The sequence below is a fragment of the Chiloscyllium punctatum genome, chromosome 28 (genome assembly GCF_047496795.1).
Source record: "Chiloscyllium punctatum isolate Juve2018m chromosome 28, sChiPun1.3, whole genome shotgun sequence".
NCBI lineage: Eukaryota > Metazoa > Chordata > Chondrichthyes > Orectolobiformes > Hemiscylliidae > Chiloscyllium > Chiloscyllium punctatum.
The window spans coordinates 83,343,576-83,358,575 of record NC_092766.1 but is presented as its reverse complement, the minus strand read 5'-3'; the positions used below and the strand labels follow the sequence as shown (position 1 = coordinate 83,358,575).

The 15,000-nt window shown below is 46.1% G+C and overlaps 6 non-coding genes across 6 annotated transcripts; all 6 read left to right on the top strand.

Moving 5' to 3' along the window:
* Positions 1–721: 721 nt before the first annotated feature.
* trnal-cag (transfer RNA leucine (anticodon CAG)) lies at positions 722–803 on the top strand. Its single transcript has one exon. It is a non-coding gene; the product is annotated as a tRNA-Leu (tRNA).
* A 1,525-nt stretch (positions 804–2,328) lies between these two features.
* Positions 2,329–2,401, top strand: trnav-cac (transfer RNA valine (anticodon CAC)). The gene has a single exon. It is a non-coding gene; the product is annotated as a tRNA-Val (tRNA).
* A 3,256-nt stretch (positions 2,402–5,657) lies between these two features.
* Positions 5,658–5,730, top strand: trnav-cac (transfer RNA valine (anticodon CAC)). The gene has a single exon. It is a non-coding gene; the product is annotated as a tRNA-Val (tRNA).
* A 3,256-nt stretch (positions 5,731–8,986) lies between these two features.
* On the top strand, positions 8,987–9,059 carry trnav-cac (transfer RNA valine (anticodon CAC)). Its single transcript has one exon. It is a non-coding gene; the product is annotated as a tRNA-Val (tRNA).
* Positions 9,060–12,315: 3,256 nt separating this feature from the next.
* Positions 12,316–12,388, top strand: trnav-cac (transfer RNA valine (anticodon CAC)). Its single transcript has one exon. It is a non-coding gene; the product is annotated as a tRNA-Val (tRNA).
* A 1,649-nt stretch (positions 12,389–14,037) lies between these two features.
* On the top strand, positions 14,038–14,119 carry trnal-cag (transfer RNA leucine (anticodon CAG)). The gene has a single exon. It is a non-coding gene; the product is annotated as a tRNA-Leu (tRNA).
* Positions 14,120–15,000: the final 881 nt, after the last annotated feature.

Below are 15,000 nucleotides of genomic sequence, written 5' to 3'. Positions count from 1 at the left end.
GCACCATGGAATTGAGCAAAATTTATTGAGTCGCTTCTCGTCGATTCCCACACAGGTTTCCAACTCAGTTGCTATCCATGTGGCTGATGTCCAGGAGTGAACATCTCTGCAGCAAATTGCACGGTTAGGGTAAAAGGCAAGGAAAGTGGCATCTCGAACTGGCTCCGAGGTCAGAGCATGCTCACAATGTGATCTGTCGTTCTCGAATAGGAATGCGACCTCCGGTTTTAGGGTGGAGTACATTGTTTGGGACTCTTTTTCTGCAAAACAGACACAGTGACTGAAATTACGCTGCACGGTATGATGTGGAACACGGCTTTGTGCATTTTCCCTGTAGTCCGGTGTGCTTCATGTTCCGTGTAAACGTGAAACTTGCCCTGTTTCAAGCAATGGGTGAAATCATTTAGCAAAGCAAGAATCGAAATTGCAGTAATGTCAAGCAGCTCGTGGTTATTTGACCAAATCATAACCGAACATATATTCTCACAGATACATTTGGAGCTGAAAGGAGTCTGAGAAGATAGACTCAGCTTACCATTGATTTTTGTCTGGATTGATGGGCTCTCATTATCTGCTGCGAAATTGATATTGTAGACGGGCACATCCCAGCAGCTGTACGAGTCGGAGAGGGATCATGGAACCATTTTCATGTGACTTGGCATCTGTTGTTATGCAGGAGAGCACAGTTGGAAACGCAAGAAAATGGTGCGCGCGGCCGGCTGGTAGTGTGGCCGAGCGGTCTAAGGCGCTGGATCCAGGTTCCAGTCTCGAAAGGGGCGTGGGTTCGAATCCCACCACTGCCATTTCTGCAGATCAACTCCAACGCTGCAGCTTTTTTGTTAAAATGCTGTTTCTGTCCCCACTGTATTGATGTTGAAAACAAAAGTAAAATGGCTTTGCTTCCCGGGGAATTAACTGTGGTGTGGGATAGTGCCGAATATTTCAAAGTGTCTCTGTCTGTCATGATCGTGTTCGCCTCCCGCGCAGAAAATCGCAAGCAGCTGTGCTGTTCCAGGCAAGTTGAGCTTGTACTGGAACCGAATGGAGACCGGTATTTCATCGCTGTTGTGAAACAAAGTCCTGGGGTGACTCGACTCGTCGTTATTTGGTTTTTCGGCCAATGGGAAAATCGTTCCAACGAATTTCGATGTGATATGTTGTTGAATTTCTCCCATTTCCTTCGTTTCCGTCCTGGAGACATCGGAAGGGAAAGGTAATCTAATCGAGACTGTGATTGGTGAAATTCACTTTTTATGGCCCATTCTTATTAGGTTCTTTCTTTCTCTCTTTTCAGTATTGTCTGGGAAGTGGTGGTTCCCTAAGGCTGCAGTATGTGTGAAAGAGTAGTTTGGAATTGTCCTGTTGTTAGTTGTGAGATTACTTTATAAATCATGCCCTCGGACTGTCTCACATTTAGCATTCATGCACCTCTGTGTCTGAAAATGCATTAGGTATGCCAGCTTTGTTTGTGTTCCGTGTTAAATGCTTTCTGTTTTGCGATTCGCTCAATACTTTACGAGTTAACAGCGTTTCTGAGGAAACTTCCAGCTGCAAAAGTCCTTAACTGAGGATCTGGGAAAATTTCACAGAGTATGGTCAGTCGGAGCAAAAGTAAGGAAGTCGTTCCTTTCTGCAGTGTTTCGCAATACTACCTTTCCCGTGAGCATCGAACACAGTAAAGGATTGTGCCACAGACTGCGACGGCAAGCTCCGCTAAAAAGTAATCCTTTAAAGCAGGTGTAAGCAACACAACGTTTTTGGGGGACACCGCGTGGAAACAGATACTTCGGTGTATCTCCTCCATGCTCAGCACATAGCCAAATATAAACAAGTCCGGTTCCCCAGTATTTGGCCCCAAACCCTCTCAACCCATCCTATCCAGAAACTCATGCAATTTTCAGAGCCTCCTCCGCTTCCTCTGGGAGCTCATTCCATACACGCACAACCTTCTGTGTGGGAAATGTGCCTCAGGTCCTTTGTCAATTTCAGCCCACTCACCTTAAACCTATGCTCTCGAGTTTTCAACTCACCCCAACTTGGGTAAAACACGTAAATACTCAGTTTCCAACCCTTCCATTAGATCATGTCGCAGTCGTTACGCTGCAGGGAAAGTCGTCCCAGCCTAGTCGACCTCGCCCTACGGTCCAAACATTGACCACATCCTTGTCTATATTTTATCATCAATTTCACGTGTCTTTTTTTTATGTTTTGAAGATGTCAATTACGCTGGACAACAACGAGCTATTGGAAACAGAAAGGTGAAACGAAGAATGGCTTCAACTTTCAGTGCTGGATGCCCCTGAGCTGCCGGATGGGCGGCTGCGGCTTGTTTCTGTAGTGTAGTGGTCATCACGTTCGCCTCACACGCGAAAGGTCCCCAGTTCGAAACTGGGCAGAAACTGCTTTGTTCTTCATCGGCAGCCTTTTACATGGACAAGAACGGTGCTTTCTTGCTTGCTTTCCCATCTGCAAACCTGCCTTCGAAGTTGCTTGAACAAATCTGCTGGCGTAGTGAAATGTAATGCAATTCCATTTAATGACTGTGCAAAGAATTGTAAAGTTTTTATCCAAACTGGTTCTGATCATATGCAATTCTGTTTGAGAGTGTAGTTACCCCCTTCTGATTCTTCTACGAAAAGCAGTACCGCATTTGCATTCCTTGCGCAGGCGGCTCGGTTCAAAGACAGGGAAGAAGCTGATGCGCTGGTGTCACAGTGCACCACGGATTCCTGAACTTGTCTGTCTGTTAAATGTACCCCAAAGGCGTCTCTGAAAGGCCTCGTTTGGAAGCTGTCTGTCGTTATTCAACGTACGAGAATTGGCACCAGAGGTCCTGAATCATGTTTTGGAGCAGTTCGCACTTGAGTGGCTCTTTCAATCAGCAACAGCAATGAAAGAAATTACACTCTCAGAGGAACCTCTGGACCTGTGCTTTCATGGTGTCGCTAGTATTAAGGTGCGCCCCGAGACCTAAGCCACGTTGGAACTGAAACGGAGGAATCGACAGAGAGGTTACAGAATGACATCGCATCCATTTGGTTTTCTTGAAATCACTGAGGAGCAGGAAAATGTAAACGGCGAAGTCGAGTGGGGAAGTCAGGCAGTTGCAGCTCTGGAGAAACTCCTTCTTTGTGACTCACTCAGCAACCAGACACGTGAAGGTGACTCAGAGGCGTGAGAGCTCTTCACATCGAGAACAAAAAGCAATCAAGGGCAGTTAGCACCTCTTCCGGAGTGGGGGTGGGGTGAGGTAATTACCTTTTGACTTTGTTACTATGTTGAGAAACTGCCTTTTAGATTGAGGTGAACAGAAAATGCATTTCTAATAAGCACCATGGAATTGAGCAAAATTTATTGAGTCGCTTCTCGTCGATTCCCACACAGGTTTCCAACTCAGTTGCTATCCATGTGGCTGATGTCCAGGAGTGAACATCTCTGCAGCAAATTGCACGGTTAGGGTAAAAGGCAAGGAAAGTGTCATCTCGAACTGGCTCCGAGGTCAGAGCATGCTCACGATGTGATCTGTCGTTCTCGAATAGGAATGCGACCTCCGGTTTTAGGGTGGAGTACATTGTTTGGGACTCTTTTTCTGCAAAACAGACACAGTGACTGAAATTACGCTGCACGGTATGATGTGGAACACGGCTTTGTGCATTTTCCCTGTAGTCCGGTGTGCTTCATGTTCCGCGTAAACGTGAAACTTGCCCTGTTTCAAGCAATGGGTGAAATCATTTAGCAAAGCAAGAATCGAAATTGCAGTAATGTCAAGCAGCTCGTGGTTATTTGACCAAATCATAACCGAACATATATTCTCACAGATACATTTGGAGCTGAAAGGAGTCTGAGAAGATAGACTCAGCTTACCATTGATTTTTGTCTGGATTGATGGGCTCTCATTATCTGCTGCGAAATTGATATTGTAGACGGGCACATCCCAGCAGCTGTGCGAGTCGGAGAGGGATCATGGAACCATTTTCATGTGACTTGGCATCTGTTGTTATGCAGGAGAGCACAGTTGGAAACGCAAGAAAATGGTGCGCGCGGCCGGCTGGTAGTGTGGCCGAGCGGTCGAAGGCGCTGGATACAGGTTCCAATCTCGAAAGGGGCGTGGGTTCGAATCCCACCACTGCCATTTCTGCAGATCAACTCCAACGCTGCAGCTTTTTTGTTAAAATGCTGTTTCTGTCCCCACTGTATTGATGTTGAAAACAAAAGTAAAATGGCTTTGCTTCCCGGGGAATTAACTGTGGTGTGGGATAGTGCCGAATATTTCAAAGTGTCTCTGTCTGTCATGATCGTGTTCGCCTCCCGCGCAGAAAATCGCAAGCAGCTGTGCTGTTCCAGGCAAGTTGAGCTTGTACTGGAACCGAATGGAGACCGGTATTTCATCGCTGTTGTGAAACAAAGTCCTGGGGTGACTCGACTCGTCGTTATTTGGTTTTTCGGCCAATGGGAAAATCGTTCCAACGAATTTCGATGTGATATGTTGTTGAATTTCTCCCATTTCCTTCGTTTCCGTCCTGGAGACATCGGAAGGGAAAGGTAATCTAATCGAGACTGTGATTGGTGAAATTCACTTTTTATGGCCCATTCTTATTAGGTTCTTTCTTTCTCTCTTTTCAGTATTGTCTGGGAAGTGGTGGTTCCCTAAGGCTGCAGTATGTGTGAAAGAGTAGTTTGGAATTGTCCTGTTGTTAGTTGTGAGATTACTTTATAAATCATGCCCTCGGACTGTCTCACATTTAGCATTCATGCACCTCTGTGTCTGAAAATGCATTAGGTATGCCAGCTTTGTTTGTGTTCCGTGTTAAATGCTTTCTGTTTTGCGATTCGCTCAATACTTTACGAGTTAACAGCGTTTCTGAGGAAACTTCCAGCTGCAAAAGTCCTTAACTGAGGATCTGGGAAAATTTCACAGAGTATGGTCAGTCGGAGCAAAAGTAAGGAAGTCGTTCCTTTCTGCAGTGTTTCGCAATACTACCTTTCCCGTGAGCATCGAACACAGTAAAGGATTGTGCCACAGACTGCGACGGCAAGCTCCGCTAAAAAGTAATCCTTTAAAGCAGGTGTAAGCAACACAACGTTTTTGGGGGACACCGCGTGGAAACAGATACTTCGGTGTATCTCGTCCATGCTCAGCACATAGCCAAATATAAACAAGTCCGGTTCCCCAGTATTTGGCCCCAAACCCTCTCAACCCATCCTATCCAGAAACTCATGCAATTTTCAGAGCCTCCTCCGCTTCCTCTGGGAGCTCATTCCATACACGCACAACCTTCTGTGTGGGAAATGTGCCTCAGGTCCTTTGTCAATTTCAGCCCACTCACCTTAAACCGATGCTCTCGAGTTTTCAACTCACCCCAACTTGGGTAAAACACGTAAATACTCAGTTTCCAACCCTTCCATTAGATCATGTCGCAGTCGTTACGCTGCAGGGAAAGTCGTCCCAGCCTAGTCGACCTCGCCCTACGGTCCAAACATTGACCACATCCTTGTCTATATTTTATCATCAATTTCACGTGTCTTTTTTTTATGTTTTGAAGATGTCAATTACGCTGGACAACAACGAGCTATTGGAAACAGAAAGGTGAAACGAAGAATGGCTTCAACTTTCAGTGCTGGATGCCCCTGAGCTGCCGGATGGGCGGCTGCGGCTTGTTTCTGTAGTGTAGTGGTCATCGCGTTCGCCTCACACGCGAAAGGTCCCCAGTTCGAAACTGGGCAGAAACTGCTTTGTTCTTCATCGGCAGCCTTTTACATGGACAAGAACGGTGCTTTCTTGCTTGCTTTCCCATCTGCAAACCTGCCTTCGAAGTTGCTTGAACAAATCTGCTCGCGTAGTGAAATGTAATGCAATTCCATTTAATGACTGTGCAAAGAATTGTAAAGTTTTTATCCAAACTGGTTCTGATCATATGCAATTCTGTTTGAGAGTGTAGTTACCCCCTTCTGATTCTTCTACGAAAAGCAGTACCGCATTTGCATTCCTTGCGCAGGCGGCTCGGTTCAAAGACAGGGAAGAAGCTGATGCGCTGGTGTCACAGTGCACCACGGATTCCTGAACTTGTCTGTCTGTTAAATGTACCCCAAAGGCGTCTCTGAAAGGCCTCGTTTGGAAGCTGTCTGTCGTTATTCAACGTACGAGAATTGGCACCAGAGGTCCTGAATCATGTTTTGGAGCAGTTCGCACTTGAGTGGCTCTTTCAATCAGCAACAGCAATGAAAGAAATTACACTCTCAGAGGAACCTCTGGACCTGTGCTTTCATGGTGTCGCTAGTATTAAGGTGCGCCCCGAGACCTAAGCCACGTTGGAACTGAAACGGAGGAATCGACAGAGAGGTTACAGAATGACATCGCATCCATTTGGTTTTCTTGAAATCACTGAGGAGCAGGAAAATGTAAACGGCGAAGTCGAGTGGGGAAGTCAGGCAGTTGCAGCTCTGGAGAAACTCCTTCTTTGTGACTCACTCAGCAACCAGACACGTGAAGGTGACTCAGAGGCGTGAGAGCTCTTCACATCGAGAACAAAAAGCAATCAAGGGCAGTTAGCACCTCTTCCGGAGTGGGGGTGGGGTGAGGTAATTACCTTTTGACTTTGTTACTATGTTGAGAAACTGCCTTTTAGATTGAGGTGAACAGAAAATGCATTTCTAATAAGCACCATGGAATTGAGCAAAATTTATTGAGTCGCTTCTCGTCGATTCCCACACAGGTTTCCAACTCAGTTGCTATCCATGTGGCTGATGTCCAGGAGTGAACATCTCTGCAGCAAATTGCACGGTTAGGGTAAAAGGCAAGGAAAGTGGCATCTCGAACTGGCTCCGAGGTCAGAGCATGCTCACGATGTGATCTGTCGTTCTCGAATAGGAATGCGACCTCCGGTTTTAGGGTGGAGTACATTGTTTGGGACTCTTTTTCTGCAAAACAGACACAGTGACTGAAATTACGCTGCACGGTATGATGTGGAACACGGCTTTGTGCATTTTCCCTGTAGTCCGGTGTGCTTCATGTTCCGCGTAAACGTGAAACTTGCCCTGTTTCAAGCAATGGGTGAAATCATTTAGCAAAGCAAGAATCGAAATTGCAGTAATGTCAAGCAGCTCGTGGTTATTTGACCAAATCATAACCGAACATATATTCTCACAGATACATTTGGAGCTGAAAGGAGTCTGAGAAGATAGACTCAGCTTACCATTGATTTTTGTCTGGATTGATGGGCTCTCATTATCTGCTGCGAAATTGATATTGTAGACGGGCACATCCCAGCAGCTGTGCGAGTCGGAGAGGGATCATGGAACCATTTTCATGTGACTTGGCATCTGTTGTTATGCAGGAGAGCACAGTTGGAAACGCAAGAAAATGGTGCGCGCGGCCGGCTGGTAGTGTGGCCGAGCGGTCGAAGGCGCTGGATACAGGTTCCAATCTCGAAAGGGGCGTGGGTTCGAATCCCACCACTGCCATTTCTGCAGATCAACTCCAACGCTGCAGCTTTTTTGTTAAAATGCTGTTTCTGTCCCCACTGTATTGATGTTGAAATCAAAAGTAAAATGGCTTTGCTTCCCGGGGAATTAACTGTGGTGTGGGATAGTGCCGAATATTTCAAAGTGTCTCTGTCTGTCATGATCGTGTTCGCCTCCCGCGCAGAAAATCGCAAGCAGCTGTGCTGTTCCAGGCAAGTTGAGCTTGTACTGGAACCGAATGGAGACCGGTATTTCATCGCTGTTGTGAAACAAAGTCCTGGGGTGACTCGACTCGTCGTTATTTGGTTTTTCGGCCAATGGGAAAATCGTTCCAACGAATTTCGATGTGATATGTTGTTGAATTTCTCCCATTTCCTTCGTTTCCGTCCTGGAGACATCGGAAGGGAAAGGTAATCTAATCGAGACTGTGATTGGTGAAATTCACTTTTTATGGCCCATTCTTATTAGGTTCTTTCTTTCTCTCTTTTCAGTATTGTCTGGGAAGTGGTGGTTCCCTAAGGCTGCAGTATGTGTGAAAGAGTAGTTTGGAATTGTCCTGTTGTTAGTTGTGAGATTACTTTATAAATCATGCCCTCGGACTGTCTCACATTTAGCATTCATGCACCTCTGTGTCTGAAAATGCATTAGGTATGCCAGCTTTGTTTGTGTTCCGTGTTAAATGCTTTCTGTTTTGCGATTCGCTCAATACTTTACGAGTTAACAGCGTTTCTGAGGAAACTTCCAGCTGCAAAAGTCCTTAACTGAGGATCTGGGAAAATTTCACAGAGTATGGTCAGTCGGAGCAAAAGTAAGGAAGTCGTTCCTTTCTGCAGTGTTTCGCAATACTACCTTTCCCGTGAGCATCGAACACAGTAAAGGATTGTGCCACAGACTGCGACGGCAAGCTCCGCTAAAAAGTAATCCTTTAAAGCAGGTGTAAGCAACACAACGTTTTTGGGGGACACCGCGTGGAAACAGATACTTCGGTGTATCTCCTCCATGCTCAGCACATAGCCAAATATAAACAAGTCCGGTTCCCCAGTATTTGGCCCCAAACCCTCTCAACCCATCCTATCCAGAAACTCATGCAATTTTCAGAGCCTCCTCCGCTTCCTCTGGGAGCTCATTCCATACACGCACAACCTTCTGTGTGGGAAATGTGCCTCAGGTCCTTTGTCAATTTCAGCCCACTCACCTTAAACCTATGCTCTCGAGTTTTCAACTCACCCCAACTTGGGTAAAACACGTAAATACTCAGTTTCCAACCCTTCCATTAGATCATGTCGCAGTCGTTACGCTGCAGGGAAAGTCGTCCCAGCCTAGTCGACCTCGCCCTACGGTCCAAACATTGACCACATCCTTGTCTATATTTTATCATCAATTTCACGTGTCTTTTTTTTATGTTTTGAAGATGTCAATTACGCTGGACAACAACGAGCTATTGGAAACAGAAAGGTGAAACGAAGAATGGCTTCAACTTTCAGTGCTGGATGCCCCTGAGCTGCCGGATGGGCGGCTGCGGCTTGTTTCTGTAGTGTAGTGGTCATCACGTTCGCCTCACACGCGAAAGGTCCCCAGTTCGAAACTGGGCAGAAACTGCTTTGTTCTTCATCGGCAGCCTTTTACATGGACAAGAACGGTGCTTTCTTGCTTGCTTTCCCATCTGCAAACCTGCCTTCGAAGTTGCTTGAACAAATCTGCTCGCGTAGTGAAATGTAATGCAATTCCATTTAATGACTGTGCAAAGAATTGTAAAGTTTTTATCCAAACTGGTTCTGATCATATGCAATTCTGTTTGAGAGTGTAGTTACCCCCTTCTGATTCTTCTACGAAAAGCAGTACCGCATTTGCATTCCTTGCGCAGGCGGCTCGGTTCAAAGACAGGGAAGAAGCTGATGCGCTGGTGTCACAGTGCACCACGGATTCCTGAACTTGTCTGTCTGTCAAATGTACCCCAAAGGCGTCTCTGAAAGGCCTCGTTTGGAAGCTGTCTGTCGTTATTCAACGTACGAGAATTGGCACCAGAGGTCCTGAATCATGTTTTGGAGCAGTTCGCACTTGAGTGGCTCTTTCAATCAGCAACAGCAATGAAAGAAATTACACTCTCAGAGGAACCTCTGGACCTGTGCTTTCATGGTGTCGCTAGTATTAAGGTGCGCCCCGAGACCTAAGCCACGTTGGAACTGAAACGGAGGAATCGACAGAGAGGTTACAGAATGACATCGCATCCATTTGGTTTTCTTGAAATCACTGAGGAGCAGGAAAATGTAAACGGCGAAGTCGAGTGGGGAAGTCAGGCAGTTGCAGCTCTGGAGAAACTCCTTCTTTGTGACTCACTCAGCAACCAGACACGTGAAGGTGACTCAGAGGCGTGAGAGCTCTTCACATCGAGAACAAAAAGCAATCAAGGGCAGTTAGCACCTCTTCCGGAGTGGGGGTGGGGTGAGGTAATTACCTTTTGACTTTGTTACTATGTTGAGAAACTGCCTTTTAGATTGAGGTGAACAGAAAATGCATTTCTAATAAGCACCATGGAATTGAGCAAAATTTATTGAGTCGCTTCTCGTCGATTCCCACACAGGTTTCCAACTCAGTTGCTATCCATGTGGCTGATGTCCAGGAGTGAACATCTCTGCAGCAAATTGCACGGTTAGGGTAAAAGGCAAGGAAAGTGGCATCTCGAACTGGCTCCGAGGTCAGAGCATGCTCACGATGTGATCTGTCGTTCTCGAATAGGAATGCGACCTCCGGTTTTAGGGTGGAGTACATTGTTTGGGACTCTTTTTCTGCAAAACAGACACAGTGACTGAAATTACGCTGCACGGTATGATGTGGAACACGGCTTTGTGCATTTTCCCTGTAGTCCGGTGTGCTTCATGTTCCGCGTAAACGTGAAACTTGCCCTGTTTCAAGCAATGGGTGAAATCATTTAGCAAAGCAAGAATCGAAATTGCAGTAATGTCAAGCAGCTCGTGGTTATTTGACCAAATCATAACCGAACATATATTCTCACAGATACATTTGGAGCTGAAAGGAGTCTGAGAAGATAGACTCAGCTTACCATTGATTTTTGTCTGGATTGATGGGCTCTCATTATCTGCTGCGAAATTGATATTGTAGACGGGCACATCCCAGCAGCTGTGCGAGTCGGAGAGGGATCATGGAACCATTTTCATGTGACTTGGCATCTGTTGTTATGCAGGAGAGCACAGTTGGAAACGCAAGAAAATGGTGCGCGCGGCCGGCTGGTAGTGTGGCCGAGCGGTCGAAGGCGCTGGATACAGGTTCCAATCTCGAAAGGGGCGTGGGTTCGAATCCCACCACTGCCATTTCTGCAGATCAACTCCAACGCTGCAGCTTTTTTGTTAAAATGCTGTTTCTGTCCCCACTGTATTGATGTTGAAAACAAAAGTAAAATGGCTTTGCTTCCCGGGGAATTAACTGTGGTGTGGGATAGTGCCGAATATTTCAAAGTGTCTCTGTCTGTCATGATCGTGTTCGCCTCCCGCGCAGAAAATCGCAAGCAGCTGTGCTGTTCCAGGCAAGTTGAGCTTGTACTGGAACCGAATGGAGACCGGTATTTCATCGCTGTTGTGAAACAAAGTCCTGGGGTGACTCGACTCGTCGTTATTTGGTTTTTCGGCCAATGGGAAAATCGTTCCAACGAATTTCGATGTGATATGTTGTTGAATTTCTCCCATTTCCTTCGTTTCCGTCCTGGAGACATCGGAAGGGAAAGGTAATCTAATCGAGACTGTGATTGGTGAAATTCACTTTTTATGGCCCATTCTTATTAGGTTCTTTCTTTCTCTCTTTTCAGTATTGTCTGGGAAGTGGTGGTTCCCTAAGGCTGCAGTATGTGTGAAAGAGTAGTTTGGAATTGTCCTGTTGTTAGTTGTGAGATTACTTTATAAATCATGCCCTCGGACTGTCTCACATTTAGCATTCATGCATCTCTGTGTCTGAAAATGCATTAGGTATGCCAGCTTTGTTTGTGTTCCGTGTTAAATGCTTTCTGTTTTGCGATTCGCTCAATACTTTACGAGTTAACAGCGTTTCTGAGGAAACTTCCAGCTGCAAAAGTCCTTAACTGAGGATCTGGGAAAATTTCACAGAGTATGGTCAGTCGGAGCAAAAGTAAGGAAGTCGTTCCTTTCTGCAGTGTTTCGCAATACTACCTTTCCCGTGAGCATCGAACACAGTAAAGGATTGTGCCACAGACTGCGACGGCAAGCTCCGCTAAAAAGTAATCCTTTAAAGCAGGTGTAAGCAACACAACGTTTTTGGGGGACACCGCGTGGAAACAGATACTTCGGTGTATCTCCTCCATGCTCAGCACATAGCCAAATATAAACAAGTCCGGTTCCCCAGTATTTGGCCCCAAACCCTCTCAACCCATCCTATCCAGAAACTCATGCAATTTTCTGAGCCTCCTCCGCTTCCTCTGGTAGCTCATTCCATACACGCACAACCTTCTGTGTGGGAAATGTGCCTCAGGTCCTTTGTCAATTTCAGCCCACTCACCTTAAACCTATGCTCTCGAGTTTTCAACTCACCCCAACTTGGGTAAAACACGTAAATACTCAGTTTCCAACCCTTCCATTAGATCATGTCGCAGTCGTTACGCTGCAGGGAAAGTCGTCCCAGCCTAGTCGACCTCGCCCTACGGTCCAAACATTGACCACATCCTTGTCTATATTTTATCATCAATTTCACGTGTCTTTTTTTTATGTTTTGAAGATGTCAATTACGCTGGACAACAACGAGCTATTGGAAACAGAAAGGTGAAACGAAGAATGGCTTCAACTTTCAGTGCTGGATGCCCCTGAGCTGCCGGATGGGCGGCTGCGGCTTGTTTCTGTAGTGTAGTGGTCATCACGTTCGCCTCACACGCGAAAGGTCCCCAGTTCGAAACTGGGCAGAAACTGCTTTGTTCTTCATCGGCAGCCTTTTACATGGACAAGAACGGTGCTTTCTTGCTTGCTTTCCCATCTGCAAACCTGCCTTCGAAGTTGCTTGAACAAATCTGCTGGCGTAGTGAAATGTAATGCAATTCCATTTAATGACTGTGCAAAGAATTGTAAAGTTTTTATCCAAACTGGTTCTGATCATATGCAATTCTGTTTGAGAGTGTAGTTACCCCCTTCTGATTCTTCTACGAAAAGCAGTACCGCATTTGCATTCCTTGCGCAGGCGGCTCGGTTCAAAGACAGGGAAGAAGCTGATGCGCTGGTGTCACAGTGCACCACGGATTCCTGAACTTGTCTGTCTGTTAAATGTACCCCAAAGGCGTCTCTGAAAGCCCTCGTTTGGAAGCTGTCTGTCGTTATTCAACGTACGAGAATTGGCACCAGAGGTCCTGAATCATGTTTTGGAGCAGTTCGCACTTGAGTGGCTCTTTCAATCAGCAACAGCAATGAAAGAAATTACACTCTCAGAGGAACCTCTGGACCTGTGCTTTCATGGTGTCGCTAGTATTAAGGTGCGCCCCGAGACCTAAGCCACGTTGGAACTGAAACGGAGGAATCGACAGAGAGGTTACAGAATGACATCGCATCCATTTGGTTTTCTTGAAATCACTGAGGAGCAGGAAAATGTAAACGGCGAAGTCGAGTGGGGAAGTCAGGCAGTTGCAGCTCTGGAGAAACTCCTTCTTTGTGACTCACTCAGCAACCAGACACGTGAAGGTGACTCAGAGGCGTGAGAGCTCTTCACATCGAGAACAAAAAGCAATCAAGGGCAGTTAGCACCTCTTCCGGAGTGGGGGTGGGGTGAGGTAATTACCTTTTGACTTTGTTACTATGTTGAGAAACTGCCTTTTAGATTGAGGTGAACAGAAAATGCATTTCTAATAAGCACCATGGAATTGAGCAAAATTTATTGAGTCGCTTCTCGTCGATTCCCACACAGGTTTCCAACTCAGTTGCTATCCATGTGGCTGATGTCCAGGAGTGAACATCTCTGCAGCAAATTGCACGGTTAGGGTAAAAGGCAAGGAAAGTGGCATCTCGAACTGGCTCCGAGGTCAGAGCATGCTCACGATGTGATCTGTCGTTCTCGAATAGGAATGCGACCTCCGGTTTTAGGGTGGAGTACATTGTTTGGGACTCTTTTTCTGCAAAACAGACACAGTGACTGAAATTACGCTGCACGGTATGATGTGGAACACGGCTTTGTGCATTTTCCCTGTAGTCCGGTGTGCTTCATGTTCCGCGTAAACGTGAAACTTGCCCTGTTTCAAGCAATGGGTGAAATCATTTAGCAAAGCAAGAATCGAAATTGCAGTAATGTCAAGCAGCTCGTGGTTATTTGACCAAATCATAACCGAACATATATTCTCACAGATACATTTGGAGCTGAAAGGAGTCTGAGAAGATAGACTCAGCTTACCATTGATTTTTGTCTGGATTGATGGGCTCTCATTATCTGCTGCGAAATTGATATTGTAGACGGGCACATCCCAGCAGCTGTGCGAGTCGGAGAGGGATCATGGAACCATTTTCATGTGACTTGGCATCTGTTGTTATGCAGGAGAGCACAGTTGGAAACGCAAGAAAATGGTGCGCGCGGCCGGCTGGTAGTGTGGCCGAGCGGTCGAAGGCGCTGGATACAGGTTCCAGTCTCGAAAGGGGCGTGGGTTCGAATCCCACCACTGCCATTTCTGCAGATCAACTCCAACGCTGCAGCTTTTTTGTTAAAATGCTGTTTCTGTCCCCACTGTATTGATGTTGAAAACAAAAGTAAAATGGCTTTGCTTCCCGGGGAATTAACTGTGGTGTGGGATAGTGCCGAATATTTCAAAGTGTCTCTGTCTGTCATGATCGTGTTCGCCTCCCGCGCAGAAAATCGCAAGCAGCTGTGCTGTTCCAGGCAAGTTGAGCTTGTACTGGAACCGAATGGAGACCGGTATTTCATCGCTGTTGTGAAACAAAGTCCTGGGGTGACTCGACTCGTCGTTATTTGGTTTTTCGGCCAATGGGAAAATCGTTCCAACGAATTTCGATGTGATATGTTGTTGAATTTCTCCCATTTCCTTCGTTTCCGTCCTGGAGACATCGGAAGGGAAAGGTAATCTAATCGAGACTGTGATTGGTGAAATTCACTTTTTATGGCCCATTCTTATTAGGTTCTTTCTTTCTCTCTTTTCAGTATTGTCTGGGAAGTGGTGGTTCCCTAAGGCTGCAGTATGTGTGAAAGAGTAGTTTGGAATTGTCCTGTTGTTAGTTGTGAGATTACTTTATAAATCATGCCCTCGGACTGTCTCACATTTAGCATTCATGCACCTCTGTGTCTGAAAATGCATTAGGTATGCCAGCTTTGTTTGTGTTCCGTGTTAAATGCTTTCTGTTTTGCGATTCGCTCAATACTTTACGAGTTAACAGCGTTTCTGAGGAAACTTCCAGCTGCAAAAGTCCTTAACTGAGGATCTGGGAAAATTTCACAGAGTATGGTCAGTCGGAGCAAAAGTAAGGAAGTCGTTCCTTTCTGCAGTGTTTCGCAATACTACCTTTCCCGTGAGCATCGAACACAGTAAAGGAT